This window comes from Ctenopharyngodon idella, chromosome 15, assembly GCF_019924925.1.
Source record: "Ctenopharyngodon idella isolate HZGC_01 chromosome 15, HZGC01, whole genome shotgun sequence".
NCBI classification, from domain to species: Eukaryota; Metazoa; Chordata; class Actinopteri; order Cypriniformes; family Xenocyprididae; genus Ctenopharyngodon; species Ctenopharyngodon idella.
In genome coordinates this window covers 21,155,127-21,169,036 of record NC_067234.1, presented here as the reverse complement: position 1 = coordinate 21,169,036, position 13,910 = coordinate 21,155,127, and the positions used below count along the sequence as shown (strand labels likewise).

The 13,910-nt window shown below is 36.6% G+C and overlaps 1 long non-coding RNA gene across 1 annotated transcript in view; it reads right to left on the bottom strand.

The window, feature by feature from the left end:
* The window catches only part of LOC127495839 (uncharacterized), a 46,632-nt gene extending 32,991 nt beyond the window's left edge, over positions 1 to 13,641 (bottom strand). Inside the window, exons 1-2 of the long non-coding RNA XR_007925193.1 lie at positions 13,589 to 13,641; positions 13,339 to 13,455 (exon numbers count right to left, since the gene is read on the bottom strand). This is a non-coding gene — a long non-coding RNA (uncharacterized LOC127495839). The remainder of the gene's footprint in view (positions 1 to 13,338; positions 13,456 to 13,588) is intronic.
* Between the last annotated feature and the right edge of the window lie 269 nt (positions 13,642 to 13,910).

Sequence of the window (13,910 nt, the reverse complement as noted above, 5' to 3'; positions counted from 1 at the left end):
CATAAGGTCATTTAAAAAAACCTAAAAACTAAATAACTAATATAACAAGTTAAATAACTTGTTTTAGCCCAGAGGTGATTGACAGGTAAAATAGTTCACTTCAGATTAGTGTTTACATTACAAAGCGATGTGGACACATTCTGACTAACTCTGAATGTGGACTGAGTGATCTGATTTTATAGGACGTTAAGATAAGTAGGCTAGCTGAACACATCAACTTGGCGGATATCTTTACTGATTTCCTTCATTGCAAAGCAAATCACATTTTAATATTATTTTACTCTTTTTTTATTCTGTGTTTCCTAGCCCAGCCTACAGTAGACCCTGATGCTGACTTTGTCTATGGTAAGGATGAGCAATCTTCCTCTTGAATAATTCATGTGTTTATGTGCACAACAATATTCTGATTAATGTTGGAATATTATTATTGGGCCATAATAGAATAAAATAACATTGATATGCATTCTACAAATCTGACTAAATGTCCATTCACACCATGAACAAAACGATAACTTTAACAATATAGTTTTAATAATCGTTCGGTGCTATGGAAATAGCAAAGTCCATGTCTATAACAATAACGAACGACACAGAGGAAAATTTTTTAACATTGATTCAACATTAATTGCGGGTGCAAAAGTGACATTGATTCAATGCAGTTAACGTTGACACATTAACATTGATTCAACGTTATTTCGATCATTGATGCTATCTGGGAAGTTATCATGAGCATTGTTATGTTTAAAGCAGATGTCTTAACAAATGCCAGTAGACCGGGAAGATTTTAAAACGAGCAGTTCAGCAGTTCATTCATAAATACGTAAGATCGCTGTGGAAATACAAACCGGAAGTCAAAAGACAACGAGCGCAGCGCTGAAAAGGGGCGGAGCTACATAAGGTCTATAAGCCTAAATGATTTATCCGTGCACATCATTATTATTATTTTTTAAATCCATGTGCCCTCATAATTTTAAATCAAAATAACTTCCCCTCTTGCAGCGACATCTCTTCTCTAATGACATGTTTACCTGTCACTCATATCCAATCAATTCCCCATGGACAAAATCAAGTCCCACCCTACATTTTTTTTCTTGTTCGAGAAGCTATTTCACTCGCATATATGTCACAATAGGGAAAAAAGACGATCACAACTTCCGTTTCATAACATTTGCAATATAATCATAACATTGCGTTGGTGTGGAGGCTAATATAGGCCTAGTTACCATTATCTTTTTTGTGTGAACTGGCCTTAAGGCCAATTTGCATATTTCTGTATTAATCATAATTATGCGTCATGTAGGCTATTCCTTAATCAGAATATCCTTATTCAGAAGCTGTTCTGGCTCTGATTCACAGACTATGAGAATCTGCGCATTGGAGGCCTGGTGTTTGCTGGGATCCTTGTGGTACTCTCTGTCTTCCTCCTGGCAGGTAGGTGTTTAGCCAGCGTGTGTGTGTGTGTGTGTGTGTGTGTGTGTGTGTGTGTGTGTGTGTGTGTGTGTGTGTGTGTGTGTGTGTGTGTGTGTGTGTGTGTCGTATGATGAGTCATGTCAAATCACTAATGAATGTCTGGTCCTGTAGGTAACCACATCAAACGGTGTGGCAAGCGTAAGGTAAGTGTCCTTAACTTACTAATGTGTTTGTGGTGACATCTAGTGGTCAGCGTATAGTACAAATATTGTAATTCCAAAGAAGGGAGACTGGTGCTAGTTGTCACTTTTTACTCCAGTGTATGTGTCTCAGAGTAGGTTTACTTTTATTTGTCGGAATTTACCTTAAAATCTTAAAAGCTTACAAACATATAAAAGAGAAATACATATTAAACATTAATGAAAAATAGGCTACCCTTGTCGTGAGAACACGTTGATTTTACTGTTTTGTTTTGTTTTTTGTTTAAAATGAGTGATATAGTTGAGCTCTTGTGACAAACTTTCCTGAGAGACTTACTTCTAGGTCTGGAATTAATTTGTCAACATGTTACTGAAACATTGAAAAAATAACACATTTCTATATATCGTGCTTGATTTTAATGAACTCACCGTCTTTAAATGTGTGTGTTTTTGTGTGTCTGTCAGGCAAAGCATGGGGATGAAGCAATTTAAGATGGCTCCTGTCTGTACTGGATGGTTTTGGGATGTGAATAGCCTGCGAACTGAAAGTCATATTATTAGCCTACATTTAACTTAACACTTAAAAAAAAAAAAAAAAAAAAAAAAACCTGTGATTTAATTGTTTTGATTCATTAAAAACATTGATTTGGAAAAACAGTTTATGGTGTTGGATACTAATAAAGAATAGTTTTAAAGTTTTATTGAGAAAGCATTTCATTATTTGTAGAATTGTGTGTATGTATGTACAGTATGTGTGTGTGTGTACAGCATGTATATACAGCATGAAACTTTTATTAATTTACCTTATTAAAGGATTAGTCCACTTTTAAATTAAAATTTCCTGATAATTTACTCACCCCCATGTCATCTAAGATGTCCATGTCGTTCTTTCTTCAGTCGAAAAGAAATTAAGGTTTTTGAGGAAAACATTCGAGGATTTTTCTCCATATAGTGGACTTCAATGGTCTCCAAACGGTTGAAGGTAAAAAATTACAGTTTCAGTGGGCTTCAAAGGGCTTTAAACGATACCAGACGAGGAATAAGGGTTTTATCTAGAGAATCGATCGGTCATTTTCTAAAAAAAAAAATTTAAATGTATATACTTTATATAAACAAATGATCGCCTTCAAGTGGTTCCGCCAAAACCGCACTTCCGTATTCTTCAAAAAGCTTACGCTGTATGTCCTACGCCTTCTTTATTCTACTTACGGAAAAAACGGAACTGGCGCCACGTTCGTTCCGTAAGTTGAATAGGGAAGGTGTAGGACATACAGCGTAAGCTTTTTGAAGAATACGGAAGTGCGGTTTTGGCGGAACCACTTGAAGGCGATCATTTGTTTATATAAAGCATATACATTTAAAAAAAAAAAAAAAAAAAATTAGAAAATGACCGATCGTTTCACTAGCTAAGACCTTTATTCCTCGTCTGGTATTGTTTAAAGCCCTTTGAAGCTCCATTGAAACTGTAATTTTTACCTTCAACCGTTTGGAGTCCACTCTATGTTGAAAAATCCTCAAATGTTTTCCTCAAAAACCTTCATTTCTTTTCGACTGAAGAAATAAATACATAAACATCTTGGATGACATGGGGATGAGTAAATTATCATGAAATTTTAATTGGAAAGTGAACTAATGAAAATGGAAAATGAACTACATGAAGGAGCTTCTACCTTATAACCTTCTGATAATATCAAATATTACACACTAGAGGGCAGTAAATGTCAGCTTTTGGGATTCAACCTTCAACTCAAATTCAGTTGTTGCACATTAGAACTTGTGTTGAGTGTTTTATGTGGAATTATACTTGATGTAATGAGTACTCGGTTTTTAATTTTAAAAATTAGCATTAAATTGCTTCTCAGGTCTGAATGCAAGGCTAATACAATAACAAATAAAGAAGAAAATGTTATATTGGCATATTTTTATGTGTATTGTACTTCATAAATAATTGCATAAATACAATTATATAAAATAATAGCAGTAAAATTAATTATTGTTGATATATTGTAACTAATGTGGCTATTCTTTTTTAACCATGTTACTGCATCCTAGCATTTTAATACCTCATCAAAACGTCACCTAAATTCTGTTAAACCAATACGTTTCCACTTAATTTATAATGTTTTGCTTCAGTGGAGTTCCAGGAAACATCTTGAGGTTTGTTTAACCTGAGCAAACACAGATTTATGCAGATCTGTGTGTATTCACTAATCCTGAACGATCATTTCTCAAGATTAAAACCTGCATCCTGTGCAAAGATCAGAGATAAACTCGGAATGACTGGCTCAATTCTGCTTCTCTCAGGTTCCTGTCTACTACTTACATACGGGACAGAGGGCTATGATGGCTCAGTCATTTAGGCTGTCTGCAAATAAGACAAATATAAAAATAAAAGTCAAGCATTGAATACATTTCAGGATGTCTCCTATCAACTGAAATTATTAGAAAGCATCTATAACATACATACAACATGACATAGATATAAGACTAGTGAAAAAAAAAAAAAAAAAGAACAGCAGCATCATATTTACTTTATAAATGATAAAATTTAATACTAAAATAATCACTAAAAACTATATGTGTATATACAGTAGTGACCAAAAGTGATGTCCAGCCTAGGAAAACTGACATCTTTACCCTTTATTCAAACACTATTAAAAATGCGTACAGAATTTGTAAGCATATTACATAGTTGTGCTTGGAGTCCATTGTTTTATTTGTGATAACGCAATGAAACATGCTAAATTGTGCAGACATAACTTTTGGCCTGGCTGTCATACAAAGAAATTATGAACACATGCAAAAACAAGAGAGAACCAATGATATATTAATAACTGATTATGTTGTAGTCAATGTATACTTTTTCCTGTGAGCCTTTTATTTTTCTATGCACTTTTTTGTGTGGTAAAATAAAATCTGTAGCTGTAGTTTGCCTTTTTTCCAAATAATTTTGTCAGATAAATTCCTTAACCAAGTTTAGTGTTTTGTTCTTCCTTCCTTTTTAAAATATTAAATAATATAACAATTATTTAATATTTCAAAAATATATTTATAATATTTTCCTCATATTTTGGTGGTTTAATCAAACTTGTATATGGTCATTAAAAACAAATATCCTCCTGGACATTACTTTTGTCCACTATGAATAACCAATATCAACAAATAAATTACAAAATGAAAAGAAAAAAAAATCCAAAAAGCACAAAACAGTCAGATTTGAGGTTGTGAAACATTTCATCTACATGCATTTCTTCAGTGATGGAAGATTTTTTTTTTTTTTTAAAGCATGCAAGTTCATGGAAAAACCCCTATATGAATTTCTTTGAAGGCAAAGGCTGGTTTCTCAAAAGTAATATACCCTTGGATTCTTCAAAGAAATTTGCCTGTTTCTTAACTGTCCTTAAGCAAGTGTATTGATATTCTCTGTATTCGCTTGCAAAGTTCCCTAATAAATTCACCAGCTAACAGGTTTGAATTGTCTGAATCACTTTTCTCTTTCACAGAACTGTCATAGTCAGAAGTGTGTTTTTTCTTAACCCTTACAGCATGCACTGTTGGGGTCATGGGCGATTTTAATTTATGTCTGCTGATATTTAAAAAATGTTCCCTTAATCTAAATGGCATGAAACTTGCTGACTTTTCTCACACTTACTATATCTACACAGAAAAAAATAAGATGAAGAAATGTTATCTGTTTGAACTTTAGTGTGACAAAAAAAGGTCACACTCAGGATGTTCAGTAGACCCTGCATAGGAAATGAATGTGGGGGTGATAAAACCAATACTTTTTTTCAGAACACAAATACAAATGAAGTGGCAACACTATAACACTTTCACAAAGTGGAACATTCAAGCTCATAATTGCAAAGAATGATACTCTAAACTTTTATAAAGAGTAATTTCTTATTGTTATAATGATTTTATAATGTCTAAACATAAATCTAAATTAAAAACTTGGGAATGGCAAATGGGCCATTGAGTAATCTTCTGCAGCCATCTAGTGGCTTTAGTTGAAATGTCATGTTATTTTCCAGTTGTTTCCAGTTGATGGCAGCAATCTTCCACTAAACCATGGCATATTTTTAAGTTATCACCATGAATAAAATTGAGAAAGGTAGATTTTCTTTAAAGTGAAATCATCTGTTTTTTGTTTTTCACTGGCATGGCTCTTAGGTGTTGAGCTAGTGCATCTTTGAGCCTACATTTAGTAAGAGTAAAATACTTAAGTACTGTTAAAATCAGATACTCTGAGACTTTTAATCAAGTCGTATTGGAATTGGTGACTTTTAACTTGTAATGGAGTCATTTTCACTGTAAGGTATCTCTGTTTTTACTTCAGTATGGTTTTCAGGTACTCTTTACATACATGATACAGTACATGATATATATATACGTAAGCAATAACGAGAGGCTAGTGCTGTATCGTAAATAAGTCCGCTTAGCGTCGTGCCTAACAACGCCCTTCAGCCGTGACTTATTCACGATACAGCACTAGCCTCAAGTACCTTATTGCTTTTATAAAATGGTTACCATACAAAACAAATATTAAAGCCAGAAATATGTATCAATGCAACTTTCATGAAGTAAACTTTTTCTAAAAGCCTTCTATCCACCGGAAAAAATAGTCCCTGACCGTGAAGCAACAGAAGTTACATTATTACGTCATTAGATGGTGGCAAAGACTTTTTGAGTTTTTTGTCTTTATGAGTGTGTCAGTCAGTAGCGAAGACTTTTACATTGAAAAGACTGAATTGTTGTGAACACGGAACAAGACGCAACTGACAAATGCTTTGACTAGTGCTGTCAGTCATTGGAAAAAAAAAAAAAAAACCTTAAATGTTAAAAGGACAAGATAATACATCGGACATTTAAACAGATTTTTTTATTATGAACATAGGACTGACCTGAAGGAAAATTTTATCGTGAATAAAACACAGCTATTGCATGCACAAAAAATACAATAAAAACGTGGTTACCAGGTTTTTACCACAAAATCCACTCAATGGCTTCTCAAAACGAGTCCAAAACTAGCCCAATCGCGTTCCGTGGGGTATCCCGGTAAAATCGCGTTCCGGGGGTTATATATCGCGTTAGTGCAGTCGCTTCAAGCCACGGAGTTGCAAAACAACCAGCTGCAACAGTGAAAAAGTAACCCAATTCAGCGAGAAAATCGCGGACTTGGCAACACACACAGCGCGCTGTCATACGGAAGTAAACACGAAGGGCATTAAAGTGATTACGCGTTTATTTATAGTGTGATCTGCCGCGGAAGCCAACTAAATTATGCGCAGGCAATATGACAAATAAAGACAATTATGTGACAAAAGAGAGCAGAGTTTTGAAACTTTTATGATACGAGCCTTCATGTTTTGCTTGTATTATAGAGCTGTCTCTGTAATACTTTGAGTTCTGACACATCACTGTACTTCTACTGACTATCTTTCTCAGCTGTCTTGATAACGTTGGGTATGTAAAATCTTTGAATAGACTCCCATGAGCGCAGAATCGTGACAAATGTTGATCTCAAGTGATGTAAAAATCGCATTAAATTCCGATATGACTGTTCACACTGCGGTCGCATTACAAAACATCTGACCTGTTTCGTATTTAGTACCACATATGGAAGTGGCACAAATCGGAATTAAAAAAAATCAGATTCCATGTGGTTTGTACTGTTCACGATGTAATGGGGACAACAGATATGAGTCACATGTGGGCAAAAAAATCAGATTTGGGCCACATTTACCTGCGGTGTGAACGTAGCCATCATGCTGTATAAGTCTTGGTCATTGCCTCTACAGAAGTAACAAACCGCACGAGTAGACGAACAGAAAGAAACTGAGAGCTGGAGAAGAGCCAGGGCTCAGGAAGTTTGAGGTATTGTTCTGCAAGCTGACAAAGAGCATTAATCACCGCTCCAGGCCTGAGCTTAATTATGCTTGAATAAATAAGTCATTAAAGGCAGAGACAGGGCCTGTCAGCCACACTCATGAGCTGAAGCGCTCTGCTAGCGATACCTTCATCTTTTTCCTTCACTTTCCCCTCTCTCATTCTCTCTTGCTTGTTTCTTCTTATATTTCATTAACACAAAACAGAACAGTGAAGTTTGTCCCCATAAATGGGTTTCCTTCAGAAAACTGTGTAAATGAATGTGCGTAAAGAGTTCAACATTTTTACATTGTTTTTTTTTGTTTTTTTTCAAGTAGGCCTAATTTTAAAGGGTTAGTTCACCCAAAAATGAAAATTCTGTCATTAATTACTCACCCTCGTGCCATTTTACACCCGTAAGACCTTCGTTGATCTTTGGAACACAAATGAAGATATTTTTGTTTAAATCCGATGGCTCCGTGAGGCCTACATAGGGAGCAATGACATTTCCTCTCTCAAGATCCATTAATGTACTAAAAACATATTTAAATCGAATTCCACTCCGAACTGCGGATTCGACACGCTGATTCATTACGCTCCGAAGCTTCCTGAAGCAGTGTTTTGAAATCGGCCGACACTAAATAATTCGTTATTTTGTTTTTTTTGGTGCACCAAAAATATTCTCGTCGCTTTATAATATTAATATTGAACCACTGTACTCACATGAACTGATTTAAATATGTTTTTAGTACCTTTATGGATCTTGAGAGAGGAAATGTCATTGCTCCCTATGTAGGCCTCACGGAGCCATCGGATTTAAACAAAAATATCTCAATTTGCGTTCCGAAGATTAACGAAGGTCTTACGGGTGTGGAACGGCATGAGGGTGAGTAGTAAATGACAGAATTTTCATTTTTGGGTGAACTAACCCTTTAAGTCTACAAAGCATTCAAAATATTTAAAGTATTTTTAAATAATTATTAATACAATTGTTTTTCATTATGCAACAGTTAGTTCCAGTCCTCTAATCTCCTCATTTATATTATTTTATTCATATTTATTTAACATGCTTCCTATATTTCAATTTATTCTGAAATATATTGAGTTGTTATTTCTCTTTCCCCAAAGGACAACTTAGACAAATTTGTTACAGCCAAATGAATTAGTTCTGAAATTATGGTTTGGTTTAAATTTAAATTTTGATTTAATATTAATCAGAAATACCTCATCTTACTCTTCTCTCCCCCATGTAAATTTAAGATGGAACCTGAGCAAAGCAGAATTTATGTAGATTTAGGCTTAAAATGAGACTTTGATGTGGACAGGGTTATTTTTTATTTATTTAATACAATTCAGCTCATTAAATATCAAGAATACAATAGACAATTAATGAGGTTATCATAATTTAAACATATTTAAGTTATCTTTCTTTTTTGCATATGGAAATAAGAAGAAGCAAGTATATATAACCTTGTGCTGTGGTGTTAATGTGATAGAATCTCAATAAGCTTGCAGAATAAAGTGTAAATAGTGGTCTGCTAACAGGTGCACTTAATGGTGAGAGGGTCAGTACCTGTAGGTTCCCACACATGGACAAGTGTTTAGGCCTGTAGGGTATACATGAGTGCGCTGGGTCTTGTTGCAGTTGGTCAGCATTTTAACACCCCTGCTTAGAGCTTAAGGATATACTGGTTTAACTTGTCGTGAAAATAAATCCGCTTGTTTGGCTTTGTTAATTTGGAGGGGGGTGACTACAGTGTGGGAATCGAGATACAATCACAGGTCTGGATGGAAACTTCAACTTTAGAATAGAACAAACAACATTGCACTGCAAAAGTGGACTAGAGTCTATCTATCTATCTATCTATCTATCTATCTATCTATCTATCTATCTATCTATATATCTATCTATCCTTAAACAGAAGCTTGCCTCCATTCACTTTCATTATAGAAAAGTGGCTGGGATGTTCTCCATGTAAGAAATAAAATGAGGGTGAGTAAATAATTAATAGTATTATTTTGTGTGAACTGTTTTTTAACCCTTGTCTGCATTGTAAAATCTTCCCACTAGATGTCAGTAAGTATTCTAATTGATTCAAATGCACTGCATATCGTTATCACACTCTCATATATGTACACACCCAAGTCCAGGGGAAAAAAAATCATCCCGTTTAAGAGAAAGATTCCATTTTGTGATAGGAAAATGTGGATTGAATTGAGTTACAAAGATATAAAAGATCATACACTATGTCCTCTGTGGTCAAAAAAAGTATGTACAAGCACTCATTCCTGTCAAATTATGAAGAATTTATCAAGGTACAATCATCCCATTTTCTGCTGATAAATTAAGTCTTTAGAAATACACAGTTTAATCATATATATATATATACAGTATATATACTGTATACAGTATATATATATATATATATATATATATATGTATGTATATTTTAGAATTTATAAACAAACATAAAAATTATTTTTATACTGTGATACTTGTCACATTCACATTCTTCTTAGCCCTTCACTGATTGCTTATCCATAAATTCCCTGTTTCACCTTTTCCTGACTTTTCTCCTCTCTCCAGTTCCTGCTCCACTATTTTTGCCATCCATAATGGCGAGAGATTCTCATAAGATAAACACATGGAAAAAAAAAAGAGTAAGATCAGGAGATGAGAGATTTGCAAAGCGAAACAACCAACCCCCCTATTCCTCTCTTCCTCTTTTTCTTTCCCTCTCTCTTTCATTATCCTCCCCTGCTCATTTGAATAAATTAACACCCCCCTGACGTCTCGCTTCACCACCTTCCTCTTCCCCCCGATTTCTCCCCCCTCAACAGGCTGCAGGGAGAGCGAGAGCTCCAGAAATATCCTCCTGTTTCCACACACGTTCATTCACTTACTCCCTCATGCACATAGACACAATCACACCCACCCTCTAACACAACAAATTCATCCCGGAAGCTCGGGTTCAACAGTCTCGTCTACACTAACGCAAAACAAACCCCCTCCTCAGCCTGCAAAAAGAAAAAAAAAATCATAAATTACGAAATAAAACATTTGGTCTTGTAAAAAAACAGACTGGCGCGCAGGCGCAGACTTCGGGTCCCTCCCTCAGCTGACTGACTTGGTGCAGCTCACTGACTCATTTGACTAATGCTGGCGAGCGTAACATGGCGTACAGTTCTGTATCAGGCTAGCTAATTAGTGCCAGTGCAGCTCCAGCGAAACTGGGCAAGTCGTGCGCCGCCATGCTAAACCAAAGCAGCTCACCATCTGGGCCTCCTCGGCCGCCATTTTGGATCTGCATGGCGCTAGTTTGCATAGAGCACTCTAATAGGCGGCCATACTGCAGGGGGAGCTGGGAGAAACAGGGCGCGTTAGCCACCATTACGGAAAGCTAGCGTTTAGCACCCTCCCGTTACCTGCGTGTGGCTGAGGTGGGTAGGCACCAACCCTTGCCCCCTCCTTTCCACTCTGCTACCACCCTCTACCCTCAGTGACCTTGCAGGCATTTGGTTGGGGAGGGGGGCTCTCCGCATTAATACCAGATACATTAGCGTTAATATGATTCTACCATGTAGCCATGGCCTGAGGGGGACTCTGATTGTCTGCGTATTAGCATTACCGTTCTCATTAGCCCACCCGCTTCTGCCTTCTCTGCTCTCTCTCTCCTTCCTTCTCCTCATTGGCGTACTCTCTCTCTCTGTCTCGTTCTTTGCTTTTCTCCAGGCAACAGATGAGAGAGAGTGATGCAGATGATTTGTATTAGCAATGATTTTAACAGTAGCTGCCTGCCTGCAAGTCAGTGGTCACTTCCTCTCTGATGCACATTGTTTAGATACATACACAGTTCTAGATTTCTTTCAGCCAGTGTGGCTTGTACTTTCTTTCTGAGTGTTTGTGTATCGCCATAAGTGTGTGGGAGGGCAAGGGCAGCATTCCTTCTTCTATATTTCCACTTGTTACATAACTGAGTTGAGAGGAGAGGTAGAGAGAGGCCTCTGTAGGAAACAAAGAGTCAGGCTTATCTGCTCAACTGCTCGTTTCTCTGCTTGTTCTTTTCCATAGAAACCACTGCAGGAAAATAGGTGTGGATCCGGACCAGTGAATTTCAGAAATATCCAGGAGCCCACTGGTGGGATAATTCCGGTGTGTGCGACCACTTCCACGTTATGGCCAAGCATAGAGTCATAGTCGAGAATAGCTTATTTTAGTCAAGAGTCCAAGACCATGGTCTTGGTCCTGTCGTAGACTCAGAAGCATGATGACTCTGTTTTGACTTGGACTCGAATTAGCTGGTCTCGACTACAACACTGGCCAAGTGACCTCCTAAGGTTATCAGGGGTCATCCCCCTTGACACCAAAGAGTCATATGAATTTCACATCTTTGTGCTTGACCCTATTGGTCATTCATTTCAAACTGAATTGGTTGCTCTTAAGCTTAACCCAACCCCAAACTAGGGCCATTTTCAGGTGAGGACAACCAGGAACGTTGTCCCAGACACATCACTCTCAGAGCAAATGTGTAAAAATTGTTTAGCTTGTTATGGGGCAATACCTTCAAAAATACACCTTTGTGCCTTATCTACCCTAAAAGTTACATATTATTATGTTAAGGTACTCTTAAAGGGGTAGTTCACCCAAAAAAGTAAATTCTGTCATTAATTACTCACCCTCATGTCATTCCAAACCCGTAAGACTTTTGTTCATTTTCGGAACACAAATGAAGATCTTTTTAATGAAATCTGAGAGCTTTCTGTCCCTCCATAGACAGCTATTAACTCAAAAAGGTCATAAAGAAATCATAAAAACAATCCAGAGTGGTTTAGTCCAAATTTTCTGAAGATTTATTTGATGAAAAGATTGAATTTATGCTTATATTCACATATAAACATTCATCAACTCACACATAGTTGTGGTAAACGGAAGCTCAAGCATGTTTGACACGTGAGAAACCAATGAGGTTCATTCTCGTGTGTTTACGCAGCACGTTTGAGCTTCTGCAAGAGGTTTGTTCTCATGCATCAAGCAGGTTTAGTTGAGCTTCTGTTTATGTTCACTGATCAATGTTTATATGAGAATAAAAGCCTAAATTCAATCTGTTCATCTTATAAAGCAATCGAGTCTCTTCAGAAAATTTGGACTAAACCGCTTAATTCATATGGATTCATTTTACAATATCTTTATGAACTGTCAAAGTGTCGAAGTGTCAAAGTGTCAGTTGCGTATAACTTTCTAGGGATAGAAAGGTCTCAGATTTCATCAAAAAGATCTTCATTTGTGTTCTGAAGATGAACAAATGTCTTACCGTTTTGGAACGACATGAGGGTGAGTAATTAATGACAGAATTTTCATTTTTTAAGGTACTAATGTGAACCCAGTGCCCCAGGGACAAGTTGTTCAATTTTTTTTTTTTTTTTTTTTTTTTTGTGATAATGTTGGGTGCCTGCAAAGATCCTTTATGGCACATCATAGTCATTGGGTAATATTTCAGAAGGGGCTGACCCATAAAAATGTTATCTCAGGCCCTGGTAGTCTTGCAGTGACACTGTCCTAAAGCAGACTGCAGTTGGGATGCTGGACGCATTAGTTTTCCTTAAAAGTATTTTTAATTGTTTAGACTTCAAATTTATCCCACTCAAAACCTTTACAGCTTTCAGATTCCCAAAAATGTCCATGTGAGGTATCTGGCTTTGTCCGGAAATTTACTGTTCTCTGTCCATACCGAAATGTACTGTTCTCTACTGTTTTAACTATTTTAATGCTGTGAATTGTTGTCACAAATAAATAAAAAAAATCTTTGGATTTAAAGGGATAGTTCACCCAAAAATGAAAATTTAATGTTTATCTGCTTACCCCCAGGGCATCCAAGATGTAGGTGACTTTGTTTCTTCAGTAGAACACAAATGATGATTTTTAACTCCAACCGTTGCGGTCTGTCAGTCGTATAATGTTTGTCAATGGGAACTCCATCTATAAGAGTCAAAAAAACACGCACAGACAAATCCAAATTAAACCCTACGGCTCGTGACAACACATTGATGCTCTAAGACACGAAACGATTGGTTTGTGCGAGAAACCAAACAGTATTTATATAATTTTTTACCTCTAATACACCACAACTGCCTTGAGCATCCGGTGTGTGAGGTCTGAATGCACTCTGATGCCGGAAGTGATCTCTCACACTCATTGACATATGCACGCGAGAGATCACTTCCGGCATCAGAGTGCGTTTTCAGACCTCACCAACCGGATGCTCAAGGCAGTTGGACATAGTGGTGGATTAGAGGTAAAAAATGATATAAATACTGTTCGGTTTCTCACACAAACCAATCGTTTCGTGTCTTAGGACATCAATGTGTCGTCACGAGCCGCAGGGTTTAATTTGGATTTGTCTGTGCATGTTTTTTTGACTTTTACAGATGGAG